Source organism: Apodemus sylvaticus, chromosome 1 (assembly GCF_947179515.1).
Source record: "Apodemus sylvaticus chromosome 1, mApoSyl1.1, whole genome shotgun sequence".
NCBI lineage: Eukaryota > Metazoa > Chordata > Mammalia > Rodentia > Muridae > Apodemus > Apodemus sylvaticus.
This window is the reverse complement of record NC_067472.1, coordinates 91318840-91342761: the sequence shown is the minus strand read 5'-3', so window position 1 is coordinate 91342761 and position 23922 is coordinate 91318840. Positions and strand designations below refer to the sequence as shown.

The 23922-nt window shown below is 39.7% G+C and overlaps 1 pseudogene; it reads left to right on the top strand.

Moving 5' to 3' along the window:
* Positions 1 to 12488: 12488 nt before the first annotated feature.
* Positions 12489 to 13845, top strand: LOC127680780 (26S proteasome non-ATPase regulatory subunit 12-like; annotated as a pseudogene).
* The last annotated feature ends 10077 nt before the right edge of the window (positions 13846 to 23922 follow it).

The window sequence follows — 23922 nt, the reverse complement described above, 5'->3', positions numbered from 1 at the left end:
CCGAATACTGTTTCACTGAGTCTTTCCAGAACCAGGGGCCACTCCTCCTTTCTTCTTGTATCTCATTTGATGTGTGGATTATGTTTTGGGTATTCCAGTTTTCTAGGTTAATAACCACTTATTAGTGAGTGCATACCATGATTCACCTTTTGAGTCTGGGTTACCTCACTTAGTATGATGTTCTCTAGCTCCATCCATTTGCCTAAGAATTTCATGAATTCATTGTTTCTAATGGCTGAATAGTACTCCATTGTGTAGATATACCACATTTTTTGCATCCACTCTTCTGTTGAGGGATACCTGGGTTCTTTCCAGCATCTGGCAATTATAAATAGGGCTGCTATGAACATAGTAGAGCATGTATCCTTATTACATGGTATATACCACATTTTCTGTATCTATTCCTCCGTTGAGGGACATCTGGGTTCTTTCTAGCTTCTGGCTATTATAAATAGGGCTGCTATGAACATAGTGCAGCGTGTATCCTTATTACATGCTGGGGAATCCTCTGGGTATATGCCCAGGAGTGGTATAGCGAGGTCCTCTGGGAGTATCATTCCCAGTTTTCTGAGGAATGTCCAGACTGATTTCCAGAGTGGTAGTACCAGCATGCAACCCCTCCAGCAGTGGAGGAGTGTTCCTCTTTCTCCACATCCTCGCCAGCACCTGTTTTCTCCTGAGTTTTTGATCTTAGCCATTCTGACTGGTGTGAGGTGAAATGTCAGGGTTGTTTTGATTTGCATTTCCCTGATGACTAATATCTGTTGAACATGTCTTTAGGTGTATCTCAGCCATTCAATATTCCTCAGGTGAAAATTCTTTGTTTAGCTCTGTACCCCATTTTTAAGGGGTACAGAGGATCTCTGGAGTTTACCTTCTTGAGTTATTTGTATATCTTGGATATAAGTCCTCTGTCAGATGTAGTGTTGGTAAAGATCTTTTCCCAATTTGTTGGTTTTCGTTTTGTCCTTTTGACAATTTCCTTTGCCTTACAGAAACTTTGTAGTTTTATGAGGTTCTATTTGTCAATTCTTGAACTTAAAGCATAAGCTATTGGTGTTCTGTTGAGGAAATTTTCCACTGCGCCCATGTCCTCAAGGGTCTTCCCTAGTTTCTTTTCTATTAGTTTCAGTGTGTCTGGTTTTATGTGAAGGGTCTTGATTGACTTGGACTTGAGCTTAGTACAAGGAGATAAGAATGGATCAATTTGCATTCTTTTGCATACTGACCTCCAGTTGAACCAGCACCATTTGTTGAAAAGGCTATCTTTTTTCCACTGGATGGTTGTAGCTCCTTTATCAAAGATCAAGTTACCATAATTCTGTGGGTGCATTTCTGGGTCTTCAATTCTATTCCATTGATCAACTTGCCTGTCACTGTACCAATACCGTGCATTTTTTTTAACACAATTGCTCTGTAGTACTGCTTGAGGTCCAGGATACTGATTCCCCAGAAGTTCTTTTACTGTTAAGAATAATGTTATCTATCCTGGGTTTTTTGTTATTCCTGATGAATTTGATAATTGCTCTTTTTAACTATGATGAATTGAGTTGGCATTTTGATGGGGATTGCATTGAATCTGTAGATTGCTTTTGGCAAAGATGGCCATTTTTACTATATTAATCCTGCCAATCCAAGAGCATGGAAGATTTTCCCATTTTCTGAGGTCTTCTTCAGATTCTTTCTACAAAGACTTGAAGTTCCTGTCATACAGATCTTTCACTTGTTTAGTTAGAGTCATACCAAGATACTTTATATTGGTTGTGACTATTGTGAAGGGTGTCATTTCCTAATTTCTTTCTCAGCCTGTTTATTCTTTGAATATAGGAAGTCTACTTTTTTTTGCTTGAGTTAATTTTATATCCAGCCACTTTGCTGAAGTTGTTTATCAGCTATAGGAGTTCTCTGATGGAGTTTTTTGGGTCGCTTAAGTATACTATCATATCATCTGCAAATAGTGATAGTTTGACTTCTTCCTTTCCAATTTGTATCCCTTTGACCTCCTTTTGTTATCTAATTGCTCTAGTTAGAACTTCAATTACTATAATGAATAAATATGAAGAGAGGTCAGCCTTGTCTAGTCCCTGATTTTAGTGGGATTGCTTCAAGTTTTTCTCCATTTAGTTTGATGTTGGCTACTGGTTTGCTGTTTATTGCTTTCATTATGTTTAGGTATGGGCCTTGAATTCCTGTTCTTTCCAAGACCTTTAACATAAAAAAGGATGCTGAATTTTATCAAATGCTTTCCCAACATCTAATGAAATGACCATGTGGTTTTTTTTTCTTTGACTTTGTTTATTTAATAGATTACATTGATGGATTTCCATATATTGAACTATCCCTGCATCCCTGGGATGAAGCCTACTAGGTCATGGTGAATGATTGTTTTGATGTGTTCTTGGATTCGGTTGGCAAGCATTTTTTGAGTATTTTTGCATTGATATTCATAAGGGAAATTCTTCTAAGGTTCTCCTTTTTTGTTGGATCTTTGTGTGGCTTTGGTATCAGCGAAATTGTGGCTTCATAGAATGAGCTGGGTAATGTTCCTTCGGTTTCTATTTTGTGGAATAGTTTGAAGAGTATTGGCATTAGGTCTCCTTTGAATGTTTGATAGAATTCTGCATTAAACCCATCTGGTCCTGTGCTTTTTTTGGTTGGGAGACTATCAATGACCACTTTTATTTCTTTAGGGGTTATGGGACCATTTAGGTGGTCTATCTGATCCTGATTAAATTTTGATAGTTGGTAACTGTCTAGGAAATTGTCCATTTCATCCAGATTTTCAGTTTTGTTGAGTATAGGCTTTTGTAGTAGGATATGATAATTTTTTTATTTCCTCAATTTCTGTTGTTATTTTACCCTTTTCATTTCTGATTTTGTTAATTTGGGTATTATCTCTGTGCCCTCTGGTTAGTCTGGCTAAAGGTTTATCTATCTTGTTGATTTTCTCAAAGAACCAGCTCCTACTTTTGTTGATTATTTGTATAGTTCTTTTTGTTTCAACTTGGTTGATTTCAGCCCTGAGTTTGATGATTTTCTGCCTTCTACTCCTCCTGGGTGTACCAGCTTCTTTTTGTTCTGAAGCTTTCAGGTGTTCCGTTAAACTGCTAGTGTATGCTCTCTCCAGCTTCTTTTTGTAGGCACACAGAATTATGAGTTTTCCTTTTAGCACTGCTTTCATTGTGTCCCATAAATTTGCATATGTTGTGCCTTCATTTTCATTAAATTCTAAAAAGTCTTTGATTTCTTTCCTTATTTCTTCCTTGACCAAGGCATCATTGAGTAGAGAATTGTTCAGCTTCCATGTGTATGTGGGCTTTTTGTTGCTATTGAAGGCCACCCTTATTTCATAGTGGTCTGATAGGATGTATGGAATTAGTTCGATTGTCTTATATCTGTTGGGGTCTGTTTTGTGACCAATTATATGGTCAATTTTGGAGAAAGTACCATGAGGTGCTGAGAAGGAGCTATATTCTTTTGATTTAGGATGGAATGATCTATAGATATCTATTAAGTCCATTTGGTCCAAAGCTTCTCTTAGTTTCACTGTGACTCACTGTGACTCACTCTTCTATAATTTTGTTGAAGACATTCACTGTGCCAGTAAATGTCTTCAACAAAATTATAGAAGAAAACTTCCCTAACCTAAAGAAAGAGATGCCCGTGAACATACAAGAAGCCTACAGAACTCCAAATAGATTTGACCAGAAAAGAAATTCATCCCGTCACATAATAATTAAAACACCAAATGTACTAAACAATGAAAGAATATTAAAAGCAGTAAGGGAAAAAAGTCAAGTAACATATAAAGGTAGACCCATCAGAATTACACAGGATTTCTCACCAGAGACTATGAAAGCCAGAAGAGCCTGGGCAGACATCATGCAGACCCTAAGGGAACACAAATGCCAACCCAAATTGCTCTGCCCAGCAAATCTTTCAATTACCATAAATGAAGAAACCAAGGTTTTTCATGACAAAAACAAATTTACACAGTATCTTTCCACAAATTCAGCCCTTCAAAGGATAATGAATGGAAAACACCAACAAAGGGAGGGAAACTACATATAAGAAAAAGCAAGAAATTAATCTCCTCAAAAAAAATAACCACACAAACATAAAAATTATATCAAAAACAGCAGGAAGCAACAATCACTATTCCTTAATATCTCTTACCATCAATGGTTTTTTTTTTTATTGTCTCCAAGTTCATTGACTTCAAAAATTTTGTATCTAATCTGATGTTAAATATACCTGGTCTAATTTTCACTTCTGATATTTTATTTCTCTTCCATAACAGCTCCATTTGATTTTATTTTAAAATATTCTATTTGTATCTTTTTATTGTACATTTTTCTTTCAATTCTTATGAACACTAAGCATATTTACAAAAGTGACCTATCCTTGTTACTAATTTCCTCAACTGTATCACTTCTGCAACCTTTTCTATGATATTATTTTTTGTTGGGTCCCTTTATTTTTATCTTTTCACATAAAGCAATTTTGTTTCAGTGTGAGACTCTGTGAACATTTTATGTTTAAGTGCTTGGATTCCTTACCAATCTTCGTGCCTGCACACTTGTTTGTGTGTGTGAATGCATATGTGTATACATGTGGCGCTCATAAAACAATTTCTTTGTTGGTTCTTTACTTCTACCTTGTTTGAGACAAGGCTTCTTTGTTATTTTTTTATCTTATAAGCCAGGCTAGGTGGCCTTGAGCTTCTGGGGACTCTCCTTTCTCTGCCCCACCCCCTGCACCTCCTCACCTGTAGATACATGCAGATTACAGACACTTGAGCTCACACACCTGCCTTTTTATGTGAGTTCTGGGGATTCACATTCAGGTCCCCGCGATCACGTGGCAAGTGGTCTCACCCTCTAAACCATCTTCCCAGCCCTGTATGTTTTTAAATGGTGTTAATTTTGTGCTAGCAAACAAATTACTTGATTCAGTCTGGTCTTTTCCAGGCATGTTTAGTGCTTGGAGCTTCTGGGGATGCGTACTAGTCAAAGATGCTCTTGAAGTGATAGCTTAGCTATTAGGTCTCTAATAAATTCCACGTGTCTTTAACAATATTCTTTTGTTCTGTTTGGGAGCAGCTTGAATAATCATTGCCCTGTTAAAGCCATGAATGTCTGGCTACTTCATTTATTCCTTTAGTGCTTTGGTTTTATTTTGAAGTAAGTGTTCTGGTTATTATAGTTGAATTTCTTTTCATTTTACTTGTTGTGGTTTAAAATTCTGAGCAAGCTTTTGGTTGGCTGACTTTATAGATTTAAAGTTCTTTTTTTGTTGAGGGGTTCTTGGATGTCATGTTTCAAAGTTCTTCATATTTCAACATATCTGCCATCTTTTTCACCTGAAAGGTAGACTAACACTAACACTCCTGGATCTCCTATTTTCTTTTTACATTTTATGGCCATTTTTCCTTTGTTTTCTGAACTTAATGCTACTTTTAGAACCTAGGGTGTCTAACTCAAATTGTATAATGATTTTATTTATAACTCACAGGCCTTATGGTGCATACATCTCAATTTCTAAGAATAGATGTATACATGCTCAATATTTATCTATGAGTGTTGTGAGAATTACTCTCTTGGGGGAATGAAAACAACATTTACCCACTCTTTATAAGTCTTCAACAACAAACCAAAATAAGATCTTACCAAAGTCAGCCTGGAGAATCAATGAGTTTATGGGGGAAAGATTATGAGGAACTCCTTATAGGAGTATGGAAAACTCCAAAGTAGACACACCAGAAAGTTTTCACTAAGCATGAACTCTGGCTTCCCACAGTCAGAGTTTCCAGTCCCTCCAGTTAACTTTCCAAGACTATATAGTCTAGCACTTCTTGGGACCATGAACCATATGCAATTAGGTCAGAATTGCAAGCAAATGGCTGAGAGGAATAGGAGGAAAAGCCAGAATCATAGTTGCTGGTCTAGCAACTCCCCCAACCCCAGCTTCTATGAAAATTGTCAACAGTCTACAGGCTCAATCCTAGTGGGACTCCTAACAGTGGACATGGGGTGTCTTTCTGATCCTTTTGCCTGCTCTTGGGACTCATTTTCTCCTGGGTTGCCTCATTCAGCCTTGATATGAAGGTTTGTGCCTAGCCTTGTTGTAACTTTTTATGCCATGTTCAACTGATATCCCTGGGAGGCCTGCTTTTATTTTTAAAGAGGATAATGGAGGAAAAGTGGATCTGGGGGAACAAGGAGCTTGACAGGGGACTGGGAGGAAGGGAGCTAGGGGAAACTGCAGTCAGAGTGTGATGTGTGTAGAGAAGAAGAAAAAAAGAAAGAAAACGGATTTTTTTCCTCACTTACTCTATACTGATTATAGTTTCCCTTCCTCCACTCCTGAGTTCCTTCCAGCTGCCTTCCTATCCTGATCAAATCCTTAATGTTGCTCACTATAAAACAAACAGGCTTCTAAGAGATCATAAATAAAAACATGTATAATAAGGTAAAACAAAGCTAACACATTGGAATTGAACGACAGCAAAAACAAAAAAGAGCCCAAGAGAAGGCATAAGAAACATATTTTTCAAGACCCTCTTACTAGAAGGCATAATCTGTGTACCGAGGGCCTGGTGTAGATCTGTGCAGGTCCTGTGCATATTGCTTGGATCTCTGAGTTCATATGCGCCTGCAGACTTAGGCTGGTCTTGTTTTCTTGGTGTTGTCCATCCCCTCTGGCTTTTATACTTTCCGTGATTCTCCTTTCCTGGAGTTTCCTGAGCCCCGAGGGGAGGGATTTGATGAAGACATCTGACTAGCACTGACTGTCTCAAGGTCTCCAACCCCCTGCACAACTGTCTCTGCATTTGATTTCATCTGTTTCCTGAAGATGTTGTGGTGATCTCCAACCATAAAATTATTTTCATTGCTACTGTTATGAATTATAATGTAAATAAAAGTCTGTGCTTCCCAATGGCTTCAGGTGCCTCTGTGAGTGGGTTGTTCCTCCTTCGGGATGAAGAGTCCCCAGTGATTATCTATGAGCATAGCACAATGTTATTCGGAAAGTTTTCCTACTTTTTAAAAATTTTATTGCTACTTTTTTTTTAATCTGAGGTTCCAGTGTTGGGTATAGGTTCCATCTTGTGGAGTGTGGAATGGGCCTTAGGTAAAATCAGATACTGGTTGGTTACTGAATGAACAAAGAAATAAAACAGGAAAGGACATGATTGAGCCTAGGTATGGTGAGGAGAAGAAAGTTTACTGTAGATTAAAGGGAGAGCATAGCCAGAGGCAGGGATATCTGAGAAAGATAGCCAGTTGGGGCTCTGTCTCCCTACTAGTTGGAAATTTCAGTTAGATCACCTTCAAATATTGTGTAAAACTCATTCATAACTTCACCCATCCATCCCTCACTATCTGTTCTATTAGCCTTTTCTAATTTCTCCCCTCTGGTCCCCTACTCTATGTCAGTGGATTCCAATGTGTGGGTTGAGATCCCCTTGGGAGGTCAAATAATCCTTTCACAGGGGTCACCTAAGACCATTGAAGAACACAGATATTTATTATTATGATTCATAACAGTAGCAAAATTACAGTTATTACAAAGTAGAAATGAAATTAATTTTATGGTTGGGGTCATGAACTGAATTAAAGGGTTGCAGCACTAGGAAGTTTAAGAACTGCTGCTCTATACTCTGTGGTTCTACTGACTGTAACTTGGTTGCCATTGACTTAAGAGCTAACATCTCTCTCTATGTATATAAATGAAAATGTACCAGATTTGCTTTCTGGGTCTATGATACCTCGCTCAGGATGACTGATTCCATTTCACTTTTTCTAATGGCTGAGTAATACTCCATCATGTAAATGTACCACATTAAAAACAAACAGACTATCCTTCTGTTGAGGGACATTGACGTTATTTTCAATTTCTGGCTATTGTGACTATAACAGCAATGAATGTGCTTGAGCAAGTGTCTCTGTGGCAGGATGAAGCATTCGGGAATATGTCCAAGGGTGTGAGAGCTGAATCTTGAGGTAGATTGAGTCCCATTTTCCTGAAGAATAACCACACTGATTTCCACAGTGATTCTATAAGTTTGTACTCTCACCAGAAATAGAAGAGTGTTCTTCCTGCACCACATCATTACCTTTCAGGGCCAGCCTCGACACAGGATCGGAGTCCTCAACTGGAAGCTCTCTCTCTCCGTCTCCCTCTCCCACCCATCTCTTGCAGCTTGAGGCTGCATCAACTGCATTCCCGTGTGCATTTTTCTTTTCTCAAACTCCCACAATCCTACGCTCCTCTGCGCATCCCCCTTTAACTCACACACGCCTCTCACACACCCCACACACAACACATGCACTCTCCTTTCATTCACACACACATTCTCCTCATACTCTCTTTCACACACTCCACAGTCTCTTCTCACATTCTCTCTTCACTCACTCTCCCCTTTAACTTGCCCCAGTCTTTTATTGATACTCCAAAAGCAGGTAGAAAAAATACATTGTACAATTATTGACAAGTGAAATTCAAAAGAATAACCACATCCTACAAAGAATCAAGAATTGCGATTGTTCCCCAAAGGTTCAAGCTCCCCTATTCCCAGACCTGTGGCCAAAATAATAATAATTGCAAATTTATCATTATTTAAACTTTAACTTTTAAATTATTATACTTCAGAACTCAGAGCCCCGAGGTAAGCTACTTGCATTTTCTTGTGAAGCTCTAATAATAAACAACATGGGCAACGGTGCCAGGCAGTGGCCAGAAAGAATCATGTCAACCCTTAACTTAGTAGTTTTCTGCTTCTGCACATTGCACACAATGACTCTTCTAAGAGTCCCAGTGTTTTGACTTAATTTTCCTAATACATAATTTTATTCATTCTGTACTTTTTTATCCATATATATCCAAAGAAGACCAGAAACTACTCTAAAATATTGTGTAAAACTCATTCATAACTTCAATAGTTTTTTTCCTCTCTGAATTAAAGTATCCTGTGTTTGCATTCCATCAATCCATTGTTCCTTAATCCCATGTTATGTCTCTCATACTGATGCTTTTTCCTGATTCCAGTAAATTCCTTCATTTTCTGGTAATGGATCCTGTATGACTCTAGCTGTACATGGCTCTGTTTCATTTTCTAATATTTCTAAACATAATTTCCTCAAACTTTCTTTGCAAGTCAACATTAATCTGCAACTACCATTGTGCAGTTATTACATTGTTTCCAAGATGAGCGTGCACAGCATGCACCTGGGCCATAGGGCTGTGCTGTGCTGTGCCCCTGTGCCTCAATTTTTAATTGTTTAAGAATCATTATATCAGGGAACATCTAGTTTCACAGAATTCACCAGAGCAGGAGAAAGAAATAGGAAAGACAGATTTAATAGAATAATTATGCACACCAAGGCCAACTAAAAAGTAGTCATACACAAATGAAATCTATACAGTCGTTGTACAGGGTTAAAGTTAGGAGAAATGGGAACAACTTTTTTTTTTTTTTACAAAGAGCTGCTGTGGGCTACTGAGATGTCTCCATCCTGGCCTACTGAGGGCAGTCCCTTATTTCTGATAGCCGGTCCCCCAGACAGTTGTATCTCCTACTTGCTTCTCAGGGTCCCAGACAACATCTTTTTTTATAAAACCGTTATCTTTAGGCATATGGATTTATATCTAGGCCTTTGATTCAATTTCATTGATCAACATGTCTATTTTTGAACCAATACCATGCTATTTTTATTACTATAGTCTTTAATACAAATTAAAATTCAGGATGGTGATACATCCTGCCATAATTTTATTATTCAGGATTGTTTTATCTACCCTGGATTTTTTATGAAGTTGAAAATTGTCACTTCAAGATTTGAGAAGAATTCTGTTGGGATTTCGATGGGTATTTCTTTGAATCCATAGATTGCTCTTGGTAGGATGGCCACTTTTACTATATTAATCCAACTGATCCAGGAGCATGGGTGGTCTTTCTATCTTCTGATATCTTCAATTTCTTTCTTCAATGTCTTAAAATGTTTATCATAAAAGTCTTTCACTTGCTTGGCTAGAGTTATCCTAAGATATTTCATATTATTGAAGGCTCTTGTGAAAGCTGTTGTTTGCCTGATTTCTTTCTCAGAACATTTGTCATTTGTATATAGGAAGGCTACTGTTACATGTGATTTAATTTTGTATCAGCTGCTTTACTGAAAGTATTTATTAGCTGTAGCATTTTATTCTCTGTAGAAGTTTTGCAGTGGAATTTTTCTGGTCCCTTGTGTATATTATCAAATCATCTGCAAATGAAGATACTTTGTCTTCTTCCTTTCCATTTGTATGCCTTGATTTCTTTTAGTTGGGAAGATTTTACTTGTAGGTCCCTATATTTGATCTTGTCTTTGTTGGTGGGTGTTTTGTTTCTTGCTTTATGTTACCCTTTCTGGCTTTTAGTAGAGTATTGTGGCTGAGTGTTTCCTAGTGGGATATTCTTCTGGGATCCCGATCTGTGTACAGGGTATAATGTGTTTCTAGGTGTCGGGAGCTGACATTTAGGAATGGAGATGAGCTGGGATCAGGGTGAGAGGTCCCATTCCAGAGAAGAGAAGAAGGTAGGGTGTTATATAAGGCTCTGCTTAGTCCCCTGGGATATGGGGGCGAAGTGATGAGAGGCTTCAGCAGGTGACCACCACAGATCTGGATATGAGACTGGGGCATTGGACCTGGAGAGATGGAGGGAAAGAGAGAAGGAGGGAAGGAGGGAGGGAGGGAGGGAGGGAGGGGTGAAGATCTATAGTAGGCCTACCTTAGTTGATGGTCAGAGTGCTCTACAGGTTCTTAGGGAATGGAGGCTGAGATAAAGTAATGAGTTGGGGTAAGGAAGCTTTGGGGAGTGGATCTGTGTGATCTACAGAAAATGGGGGCTGGAGCAGGGAGGGAGGTTGCAATAGGTGGTCCTGCTGTAGAGCTGGAGATGAGACTGGGGGATTAGTTTTGAAGAGCTGAGAGAGAGGTGAAGATCTATAGTTAGCTTGCCTGCTTTTCTGGCAGGAGTGGCCTGCAGGTTCCTGAGCCATGCCTGCTGGAGTTGTGGCCCGAGGTCCAGCAGGGAGCCCCAGGAAGAGTGGTTTGGAGGTAAAGACTGTGTGACCCACTGGAGATGAGGCAGGGAGGGAGGGAAGGCCGAGGCAGGCGTCTGCTGTAGAACTAGGGATGGGTCTGGGGACTGGGTCTGGATGAGCTGAGGAGAGAAGAGCTGCAGTCAGCCTACCTGCTTTCCTGGCCCATCTTCTTTTTAAAGGTGTATTTCTCCCTTGGTCGGAATGTTGGTATGCCATTGTTACCCTCTCTCTGAGAAAAATTTTCATTTTCTTCATAGTACACATCAAATGTGAGCTTCCGATCACAATCCGAAGAAAGAACTCTATCTTTGATCTAATTTTTCTTCTTCTCTCAAAAGTCTGTCACCGTTATCAAAACCTCTTTATTTTTAGTATTGAGAATTTCAGCCTTGTGAACTTGTTTGATGAATAAAAGCCAATTACTGTGCAACTTTCAAAGACTCTTAAGGAAAATGTAACTGCTTTACAAACTATACAGGTGATATGTCTTGCTTGCAGCATGGCTAACTGTATAAAGGTCATTGGGAAAATATTGATTTTCTCAGCTTGTCTGTTTGATCCTTTCTCTGAAAGCCCTCAGCAATTGTTAAATGACCACTGCAAAATCACTTAACTCAGGAGTGTTCTCAGAGATTCACAAACTGATCAAAAGGGCAAAATAGATGGATCAAACAAAAATCTAGAGTTTTTTTGTGGTCTTGTCTAATGACTAATGCTCATTTTATTCAGTCTTCCAAGTCTATCTTATACAAATTTCAAAAACTACTGTCTTCACCTTTTCCAGACACTTCATAGGCACACACACACACACACAATACAATATACACAACCACTCACACAAACACACACATATAATCACACAGACAATATTGCACATATGCACAACTACACACAATCACACACATACATGTAAACACATATTCACACACAATGCACACAATTACACACCCTTAAACACACACATATAATTATACACACACATATACATTCATACATACACGCAACATATCTCTATAGAACTATTCGACTACTTTTCATTTTGTGCACACTATCAATTATACAACATACATGTATAAGGAAAATACCTTTAAATGCTTTTAGAGATGTAATCTAGAGCTGATTGAAAAATGCTAACTTTTATCAGGTAGAAAATCAGTTTATTGGTATATATAAGAGCAGAGGGGAAATTTGCCCTTCATCCTTTCAACATTATCTGGAACAAACTGACAAATACACATAATTAGAAGAAAGGACATGAAGATAAAGTGATGTAAAAAAAAAAAAGTATGGTTTGGGTTCAAGTGACCGAGTCACTGGTGGCTGAACCTGGGGGACATCAGGGGACTCCTAGGCAGGGACGATGGCGGGCAGCGGCTTGGAACAGGCTGATGGGCACTGAAGATGGAGGTGGACTACAGCACCATGGTGGACCAGTACCTGGCTGAGTTCGAGAAGCTGGCCAAGTAAGGACGGCTTCAAGATGTCATCAAAACCCTTCTCTCTCTAGAAAGCAGGCCCAGACTGCCTTGCCATGGTGTCCACATCCTGCATCTCGGTTGCAGTGGTGAAAATGTGCTGTGAGACTAAAGAATGGGACTTACTTAATGAAAATATTATGCTTCTGTCAATGAGTCAGTTAAAACAAGCAGTTGCAAAAATGTTTCAGCAGTGCTGTACTTATGTGGAGGAGACCTGCTAGTCAGGCTGCTATTGACTGATTAATACTTTATGGATAATTACAGAAGGAAAGATTTGTGTTGAAATTGAGCATGCTCGGCTGACTAAGACCTTAGCAACTATAAAAGAGCAAAACAGTGATGTGAAAGAGGCTGCCTCCATCCTTCAAGAGCTATAGGTGGAAACCTATGAGTCCATGGAGAAAAAGGAGCAAGTGGAGTTTATTCTGGAGCAGATGAGCCTCTGCCTAGCTGTGAAGGATTGCATTTGCACACAGATCATCAGCAAAAATAAAATAAAATAAAATAAAATAAAATAAAATAAAATAAAATAAAATAAAATAAAATAATACCAAATTCTACCAAGAAGAAAACACAGAGAAATTAAAGTTGAAGTACTATAACTTAATGATTCAGTTGGGTCAGCATGAGGGGTCCTGTCAATCTGTAAGCATTACAGAGCCATATATGACACGCCCTGCATTCAGGCAGAATGTGACTAGTAGCAGCAGGCTCTGAAGAGAGTTAGTTGTTCTCTATGTGATCCTGGCTCCTTTGACAATGAGCAGTCAGATTTGGTTCACTGGATAAGTAGGGACAGGAAGCTGGAAGAAATTCCCAAATACAAGGATCTGCTGAAGCTTTTTTACCACAGTGGAGCTGGTGCGCTGGTCCACACTTGTTGAGGACTATGGGGTAGAGTGACGAGAGGGCTCCTCTGAGACCGAAGCAACTGACATTTTCAGCTCTAAAGAAGAAGGTGAAAAAAAAGGTAGAAAGACTTGAAGAATAGAGTTGTGGAGCACAACATCAGAATTATGTCCAAGTACTACACTCGGATAACAATGGAAAGGATAGTGCAGCGTCTGAATCTCTCTGTGGATGAGTGAGAGGCTTCCCTCTCGAATCTAGTCATTAACAAGACCATCTTTGCTCAAGTAGACAGGTTGGCTGGAGTTATCAACTTCCAGAGACCCAGGGATCCAAATAATTTATTAAATGGCTGTTCTCAGAAACTGAACTAGCTGATGTCTCTGGTTAGCAAAATGTCATGCCTCATAGCCAAGGAGGATCTACAATGATCTACAATGAGGGTCTGGATGCTTTTAGAAGACAAAAATTGGAGGTCATTAAAGAACAAAGGCTGTTTTCATGGTGTATATGTTGTTTTTATCTTACTCTCTGAACCTTTGTTCTAAAATTTTGAGATAGTAAATGTGTTTAAGCCCCTCTACCTTTTCTACTCCCTGGCTTCATGATAACTTGGCAAAACATTTCTCTAGTCTGAAGCCGGAGAAGTGTGTGTCATGGCTTTCCTTGAGTGGTTCATACTATTTGCTTCTATTCACCTGACAGTCACGTGACAGTCATAAAAAACAGGCCATGTGTCAGCTCCTGAAGTTGCCTCTGCTTAGAGGGGTGGCAATTAACTAGTGTTTATAAATGATTGTGCCATAAAGCCATTGATGACTTACAGAATAAAAAAAATAGACAATGCAAGGGGGAAAAAAAGTATGGTGTGGGGAGAATCGTAGAAGCGCGCTGCCAGTGCTGTTCAGAAGTTTATACGCATCGTTTCTATAAGGTAGAATTGGAAATGTTGACAGCTTTGAAAGGTATAGTAAATAATATCTAGTACACTGTAATTTGGATGGCTTTTAACGAAGTCTGTTTGGTAAGCACAGCATGGCAGAAGGACAAAGATGTGAGACAAAGTTAGTCCGGCTGGGTGGACATATTTTAATCTTCTAATCTGCAGAGTTTAGCTACTGAAAACTCAGAGAGAGGACCTGAGGTAATCATCTCTTCTTTGGCAGATCTAGACTGAAGCCAGATAAGGGACCTTCACAGAAATACTCTGCTCTAGAAGGATAAGAGGTAAAAAAGGACTTTGATTCTGAGGTCAGTTGGAAGGCCTCTCACCATCCCAAAGTACCTGGCTTGGGAGTGCTGTCATTCGAGCCTTAGAAAGTTCAAACTGCATAAAATGTTTGACAATACCACCCACACAGACAACTCATTGGGAAGAGTTTAGCATAGTTTACTCCATACCAGAATTTGTTTTGAAGCAAACCATCCTAAAAGCATGGTAAGTAAAAAGATACTGGATGGTAAGTTTCTTTTTAGGGTATAGGACTTTGGGGTTCCCAAAAGGTCTATTTGGAATTTTGGGTGCTAATACTGATAAAGCAAAGACTGCACTTAAAAATCTTTGGCAAGAGTCTGGAGAGGTAGCTCAGTGGTAAAAAGCACTGGCTATTCATCCAGAGGTTCTGAGTTCAATTCCCAGCACCCACATGGAGGCTCACAACCATGTGTAATGGGATCTGATGTTGTCTTCTGGTGTATAGCCATGCATGCAGACAAAACCCTAAAATATATGAGCAAAGAAATCTTTTAAAAAATTGGCAAAAATCTTTTTTGGCAAGTTAAATGGTTTTCAATAAAATTGAAAAGAAACCTTATCATCTTGTTATCTTATAGATTGCTAACAATTGGTTTTAAAGCCAAATTACTTCCTGGCATTTACTCAGAAGTAGACTAGAAAATCGTGATATTGCTATGACAAGATTTCTTCCATTTCATTCCCATTTTTTTATGTGAATGATGTTGCTTAGCTTTCATATTCATTAAAACAACTGCAAAAATAGCAATGGAACTGAAGCTGAGCATTTTTCATTTAGTAAGAAGTATTGCTCGTGGGCGGATGCTGGAACTGATTAAAAAACATTCAATCCATCATTTTCTTAAGAGATGTGCTTCCAGTAACAATTGACTCCTTATACTTATTTATCAAAATGTGTAACAAATTTATGATGTCTTAATCATTTCTATTAATAACTTTTGTAACAATTCACTTTAGAAAGAATATTTAGGGAGTATTATAGGTACAAGAAATAAAAAAAATACATTTATTTCTTTTTTTCAGAAGACAGTGAAACAAAATGAATAAAGACTCAGTCACAGAAAGAAATCCATTACAGTGAATATCAAGGGGGAAAGACAATGTAAACTTTTTGGCAAAGAAGAACCTTCCCTCTTATTTTTAATGGATTATGTCATTACTAAAGTGCTGTGCAATATAGATTACGGAGGCTGTATTTGAAAGAGTAATGTAGGAGCTTAGGCTATCCTGTGTGTATAATATTCTGTTAGTTCATATTTTATAACTCCTTAGACCTAGGAGAGATATTTGCTATGCCACCTGAAGGGTGAGTAAGCAGACCTGATCCCTGTCTGCCAACTCAGATTAGCCTCACTTAGTCTCTAGTATTAGATAACGAGGCTCACAGAGCACTGTGAGAGTTCAGTGAAGCAACAAAGACAAAGAAAGGTTGCAGCATGAATGTTGTCTTGATTGTCCTACTGCGCCAAGGTGGGATACTCAGCTGAGTTTCTTGGTTTGAGAAAGGTTGGCATGGGAACAGCTTTACCAGCAGTGAGGGGTAGTGGCAGAGGCAGCACTGAGCAGGGGTACAGGGAACAGGCAGAATCCCAAGAGATGACAGAATCTTGGGTGCTTCTTCATCTGGGTGAGTCCTGAGCAGGAAGCCAAGCACACCCTCACTCCTCTACATCTTTGTGCTTTGTATCAAATCAACGACAAACATTATGTAACTTAATTCAATCAACAGATCTGTTTTATTTATTTTTAATGTTTCTGTTTGTTTCAGAAACAAAGCCTATGAGAAGTTAAATACTTTGTCCCCAGGGAGGCAATCTAGTAAGTGAGATAAGAATCAAATCCAGGTATGATTGTCCCTAAACCCAGTGTTATCTGTGCTCAAAACTGTGAGCTTAATCTGACTGTACATGCTCCCTTTCAGGAAGGCTGTGTCAATTAGCTGGGTGGTGGTGGTGTATGCCTTTAATCCCAGCACTTGGAAGGCAGAGTTAGGTGGATTTCTGAGTTTGAGGTCAGCCTGGTGTACAGAGTGAGGTCCAGGACAGCCAGGGCTACATAGAGAAACCCTGTCTCGAAAAACCAAAAAAAAATAAAAAAATAAAAAAAAAATAAAAAAAAGACTGCTGATCTTGTAACCTAGGTTCTAGGAATGGTCCTTTAGGTGGGACTGGAGACTTCAAAAGCCCAGGGGCCAGCAGAACTCGTCCCACCTATTCGATCCCATAAGTGTTGGAATCTGGAGTTGGCTCCTGGGATGATGCCAATGTGCTTGTGCCTCTGCTGTCTGTCAGTTCTCAGGAGGAATGCAGCCTGAAACTTAGATAGGGTTTGGATAGCTGATATCTTGCTCCTTATACCAAAGTAAGTTCAGTATGTAGTCTCTGTGGGCAGGCTAATATGAAAGACAAGACAGTTCTGTTAAGTCAAGGTACTTGACCTATAGTCATTCTTGTAGGAAGACTTTGTTGGGAAAGCATTACAATGCACTGCAGTAGGCCCAGTGCCAAAGGTTAGTATAATAATGGGGAGGTGGTAATGGAAAGAGGCTTTCAACTCCGTACTTATAAGGCCTCCTTGGATAGATAAGAAATAAGAAATGCATCACATTATAAAGGAACACAGAAGTGATATCCCCCTGTCCCATCCCTCAATCTCTACCTGTTATAGGGTATGGCTGCCATACCCTGGCTTCTACCATGAGCTCAGGAGCTGGGCTGCCCTTCCAAAGGCTCTTCCCTATTTGACATAGACATTTTGGTTACCCACCACCCCTTTTTTGAACATCCTGACTCCTGCACCTGGTTCCCCTTTCCACTTCCCTCCATTTCCCTCCCTCTCTCCCTATGTGGCCCACCGAAGCCTGGTCATGACCACTCTGGACTCTCCCAAATGTGTCTACGTCTCACTGTGCTCTCCCACGTATCTGTAATACACTTTCTCCTCCATCATACCTAGGAGCAGCCACGTCTTTCATTTATTTACTTATTTGTTTGTTTATTTATTTAATTATTTTTATTTAAGCTCCATTTTAAGTAGAGGCAATGGGATTGGAAAGGAGGAATGAACATTTTTTTCCGAGCATGAATGCCTTTAGGATAACGAGTAGACACACTGGAAAAGAAGTGCAGCTTTGAAGGGGACTGCAACCCCATAAGATGAACATCAGTATCAACTAACTGGACCCCTCAGAGGTCTGCGCTTCCTGGCCTCAGTGGGAGCCAATGTGCTTGGTCCTGTGGAGGCTGGATGCCCCAAAGAAGGGGGATACTAGAGGGGTGAGGTAGGAGTTGGTGGATGTGGTGGATGGGGGAGCACCCTCTTAGAAGAGAAGGGGATTGGGTAGGGGACTTGTGGGGGTGGGGGACCAGGAAGGGACAACATTTGAAATGTAAATAAATAAAATAATTAATTAAAAAGCAAAGTGCAGCTTCAAAGACCAACCAGAGGGGTCAGTATTGGGAGATAAGGCCAGAAAGAGCCTTTTTTTTTTTTTTTTGAGTCTTGGTTGTCCTTAACAGGATTACAGCTAGAGGGTGACAGGACTAGAACTACAGTAAGTAGCTTTAGCTGTTTTGCGGTTACAAATGAATCAAAATGGATTAGTAGAATCAGCATGGGGCAGCAGGAAGTAGGTGCCCTACTGTAGTACCAGGGGACATGCCAGCCAACAATTCCTTAGCAAACACTACAACTACAAAACGGGGATTCTTCTGCTTTACTGAGAAGATGCCTTCAAAAGCTTGTTTACAAGAATGAGACATGCAGGCAGAGATGGGAAGAAACCAAACCAAAGGCAGATTCAGCTGAAGTGCACCCTGCTCAGCAGTGTGAATAGTAGCTATCCTTTTCTGGTCTTAAGGCAAGGGCACTAGTCTTTACATCCTGTATTGGTCAGTCCATGGCTCAGGGTTGCCAGTGAGAAATAGTTATGTGTGCCAGTGAGGAATTTGGAGACAAGACATCAAAGGTGTGTGCCCCTGAGGATGGGAGATGAAGTGGCTGATGAAGGCCAACCCTCTTCTCCAGGCAAGAAGCTCTCGATGATACATCTCTCTAGAGCACACAATGGGGCTAGACTGAGCCTACTGTCTAGCCGAGACATAATTACTTAGCTTTCTGTTTCTTCTTTCTGTAATGACTGACATGTATTCATTGCACAAAATGGTAGATTTCATATGGCAAGTTCATGTGTGTTCTTTGCTCATATTCACCCACCATTGCTGTCTTTTGGATTTCCAACCCTACCCTGCTGGCCTTCTTTTTCCAAATAGTGCCCCCTTTGCTTTCATGTCCTTCCTTCCTGTCCATCTTTCATCTTAGATTTTGTGAGAGGAGAGACGTTGTTCTCCTTGCTTTGCATTCTTGCCCTGCCCTGCCCTGCCCTGTGTCCTCACACCCATTTGCTTGGGGGAGTAACTTTCCCAATGTCATAGTTTAGGTAGTAAGTGCTTCCCCTGCTGCCCTACTAGGTGTTAAAACCTGGTCTCTGGCCTGTGTGCTGCTGGGTGGGTGGTAGAACCTAGTTAGAGGACTGTCCTTGCAACATCTCTTGAAGGGGAGGGGCCTGAGCTCCTTCCTGTTATGCCTGTATTTTGCTTTTTGGCCACCATGAGGTGAATAGTTCTGCCTCTACATGCTCCCTGCCCAGAAAGTTCTTTCTTACCACAGACTTCAAAACAACAAAACCACTGACCACAGACTGAAGTCCTGAAACTGGGAGTGGATGGTAAGTCTTTCTTCATAACTTAGTCAGTAGTTGGGTATTTTGTGATTGCTGATGTAAAGCTAGCACACCTATAACCCCCTGCCTCAGTTTCCAACTCTAGTACTCCTGACTTAAACCAAGAGAAGGGAGGAGATAATACTGAAGTTTGCCCTTTCTTAAATTGGTTTGGAGGGTAAGAAGATGTCAAGTTCATTTTGTTCTCCATCTTGGGAGAGACATACATTTATTATTTCTAAGACCCATAGGAAACAGAAAGGAAACGGGAGCGATCAGTTACAGATACACAGGCAGTAGACGAGCAGCCTGCCCAGGCTCACTGCTCTTTAACGTCTCAGGGCTACCCAGTCCTAGCTAGGGAGTCTCACAGGTGGGTGAGCAGCTTCTTCACTGGGTCTCCTGTTCCTCTTCTTGGTGTCAGTCCCTACAGCATCTCTTCACCATGGCAGAAGTGATACTGTAAAAATGCAGATCAGAGCACACTGCTTTCTATTTAAAAATTTCGGTCCACTTTGTGTTTGATTTTTCCATAATACTGACAATCTGTGTATCTTCCTTTGCTTCCTCTAGAATTCATGATGGTCAAAATCATGTGTGCCTTGTTTGCTGAAATATATACCCAGTACCTTGGCTCATGTTGGACTTATACTAAATGCTTAGTAAATGCACTGGTTGCAGCACATTTATAAGTAAATATAAGAAATATATAAGTGAATATGTACGTAAATATAAGAAGGGAAAATAACTTGTAGGCAATATTTTTGAACTCGGTAAAAACTTATGGATGGATGCCTCGGTAAAAATATGGGAAAAAATGGTGCTTATAGAACATGTGCAATAGTTGTTGACAAACTGACTTCATTTTGAAAAGCAGTGCTTTTGGGTGCTGGGTGGAAAATCCTGGGCCCAGTGGATATTGATTAGTACTGCTTCACACTCAGGTTCCTATTATTAAGTAAGCTTGAAGAACATTCTTATTGGAAATTAATGATGGTAAGGGTATATAAAGGTTGAAACAATTAAAGGAGAATTTAGTATTAATTTTGTTTGTAGAAAAGCAAACATTTGTGCAGTTATTTTCTTCTTCACTTTAAAAGCCTGCTCTGTACAATATTAGTTTATGGATTTCAAGTCTTCTGATGTGGATCAATTCTTGTCCTTGGCAATATCACGCTAAATGCATTTGCTCTTAGTCCGTGCAATGAAGCTGTAGAGAGGCAGAAGTGAGGAGGGAGTGCAGGGAGGTGACTTCTTGGAGTGCTGAAGCATGGGATTAAAACAGCTTTACCTAGTCTGGGTAGACCTGTTCTTCTCCTCTGCTGAGAAGATGTGCCCTCTAGTGGAAACAGGGAGAAAAGTGCCCTTCTTGCAACTGAGTCTGTGGCTGTGTTCAGCAGGAACCACTTGTGGGCATTTAATTTTCAGTTCCTATGTATTAAGTAGAATGAAAGTTTCTATTCCTCCTTTATCTCAACAACATTTCAGGTGTGCGGTAGCTGCATCTAGCTAGTGCCTAGTGTGTTGGAGAGCATAGTTGTAAAAACTGTTGATAAACAGCGTTCTTAGAAAGCTGTGCCACTGACCGAGTCAACTCACTGGCAGGCCTTATGTATTTCATCATAGTCATCAAAAATTTCAAAATTGCTAATATATATATATAGCATCATTCCTTTTACCAGGAAAATGTTATTAACTTTTGCTATGCTTTTGGCTATGGTTTGAATCTGTCCATGAAGTGTTCAGCTAGGAGTAGTGTGGTCCTCAGAGTTGCAATGTCAGGAGATGGTAGAACTGTTAAGAAATGGGGTGGAAAGAGAAGCAATTGGGTCATTTGAGGCGAGGGCTTCATTCTCTGAAGAGATAATGTTGGTCTCTCAGAGTGAATTGGGTGTCACAAGAAGTTGTTATTAAAACAGCAAGACAAGTCCTCCCTGGTTTTTGGCTTCTTTGTATCATCAACGTTTCATCTTGATGTATTTCTATCTCTGTGATGATATCTATCCTAAGATCCTCTCCAGAGGCTGAGTTGAGGTAACTCCGTCTAGGACTTTCACCCCCCCCCCTTTTTTTGACCATGAGGCAAACTAAATCTTTGTTTATAAAATTCCCAGCCTCCAGTATTTTGTTATGGCAATTGGAAGCAGACCAGTGTAACTCTAATTTTTCTTTTCTTAAAATATGCTTTCTTCCTAAATCGTTGTTGTATATGTAGGTGGTTGCCATAGCAATAAGAAGAGTGACTAATGTAACACCTAAACAAGACCGAACACGTATTTAAAATAGTGCCTTAAAGCAGTGTGTTTGTTTTTAGATATTGTGTCTTTATCTCCTTCTCCAGGGCTTTCAGCTTCCTCAGTGATAGCAAGGAGTAGAAAAAGAACTTAGGCTTCAACCTTATGCTATTTCTGGGAATCTAAGTTGTTCACTAGAGCAATTTGGAGTGTTTTATCATGTCTAATCTGTGTTACTTTTTCTGGACCAAACCTGGGTATCAGACAAGAAAACTAGGAAGGAGTCATTCTTATTTGCCTGATTCACACTGGCCATGATTATACAAGCAGATAAGATGCGGTAGGATCCTAGGCCAAGCCACTGCATCCGCTCAGATCTTTTGTCTATTGTTAAAATCATTCTTTTAAAAATCCCAGTCTCTTTCCTCTCCTGTGCTTCTTTCAATCTTATCTTAAATATACCTGTTTTCTAAACTAGAGAAATATTAATATCTCAGTCTTTTTCTTTGTTTTATAATTTTAATATTGAGTGTTTTGTTGGTGAGGACACATCTTTTGTGTGATTCTTGATTTGAATTATCTCTGCCCCGATATGCTTAAGATCAAGTTTTCTTCAGTACCAGTAAGCTTGGTTTTCTGTTGTATGTTTTGTCTGTAAAGAACTCGAGGTCTGCTAGTTTGAACAACTGGACTAAGCTTAGACCAGGAAAGCAGAGACTATCGTAGATAGTAGTCTCACCCCATGACAAAGCCTGAGCAACTGACTCTTTACCCAAGATAGATTCTCTTCCAACATCTGAAAATAGTTAAGCATAGAAGTCTGTCTTTGGAAGTGTGGGAGAATGGACTTCCTCATTAAGTGCTTGCTAAGGAAAAGATATCCTTTCCCAGATACCTGACTTTTGCTCAACCTTACCTTTGACTATTAAATTCTAAAACACTTATCTATATTGGCAGATAAGTCAGTTCTCCTGAGTGCGAATTGCATTAGTATGTTGCAGAGGTTGATTTAAAAGGTCCTGATTTTAAACACTTGTGTTTAGTTATGTTGAGTAGCTTTCTGTTATAAATACGCTGACTGTCTTAGTTAGGGGAAATAAAAATAACACCAAACTCTCAGTTTTGAAAGTTTTGAAATTCTCAGCTTAACTCAGTTCTGAATCTGCTTCTGGTTTTCATTGTATTGATCACCAGGGATTAGCTTGTACTCTGTCTATGACAAAGTATGTTGGGTCTAATGATATACCTGTAAGTGCCTTTAAATTTTTAGACAATTGGTAATCAGGGCAAGGAGCTGGGTGGATGTGTCAGGAAGTACAGCATTTCAGTGAGCTTCGAAAGAAGATTGAGGACAGAAAATTCTCCATCAACTACAAGCTTCAGAATCACAAAGACAAACACTGCACCTTTTCTCTTAGATACAGAACCCAGATGTAAAATTGTGTGTGTGTGCATGTGATACTTAAAATTATATGTGTAGGTCAAGAACCATGAGAAGGGACGAGATCTTAAGGAGAGGGGAGAGGATGGTAATGGATACAAATGATGAGAGGTTGGAAGGAGGAACTATCTGGGAGAAGGATGAGCCACCCAGTAGGGTCAGGACAAACAAGGGATGGCAGTGGGAGAGAGAAATGACTGCGAACAGAGCATAATGACACATACGTGTGACGGTGCCAAAATAAAATCCATGACTTTTTATGATGACCTAAAAGTTAAAAAAAACAATAATAAAGAATAATAAACTTCAAGAATCTCACTGTATTTCAAGGGAGAAACAAATTAAATTCTGTAGTAGAAAAAATTCATTTCCTGGTATTGGAATTGCTGCCACGTAGCTTTTTAAAATGGATTTTACTTTTAAAAAATGAGAAAGCCTTTTTGTTTGTTTCTAATGATGAAATAGGAAGAGTGGCGACCTGCACATTTGTCTCCGCCTAATAGCATTTACTGAAATACGGCAAAATAATAATGATAAACCAAGAAAAGTGAACTTCATTAATGCCAAAACTAGAGACGCTTTATCTCCAGAGTGCAAGCTCTGAGTGAAGGATGCCAAGGGCAGGCGGGCACCAGCTCTGCTGCTCATGGGCACAGCGGGCTGTGGAGAGTACAGTGGGTAGAGATGGTGCTGAAGAGTCCATTGGAGCTTCTGAAGCAGAGAAGCAAAGGTGCAAACTAAGGGGAGTGAAAGCACCTTTACTTGTGTTGGAATGGATGGAAATAAATTTTGTGACCAAATACTGTATTATGTTTGTCTGACCTAGCTTCCTATGCAGTAGAATCCATGTGAATCATG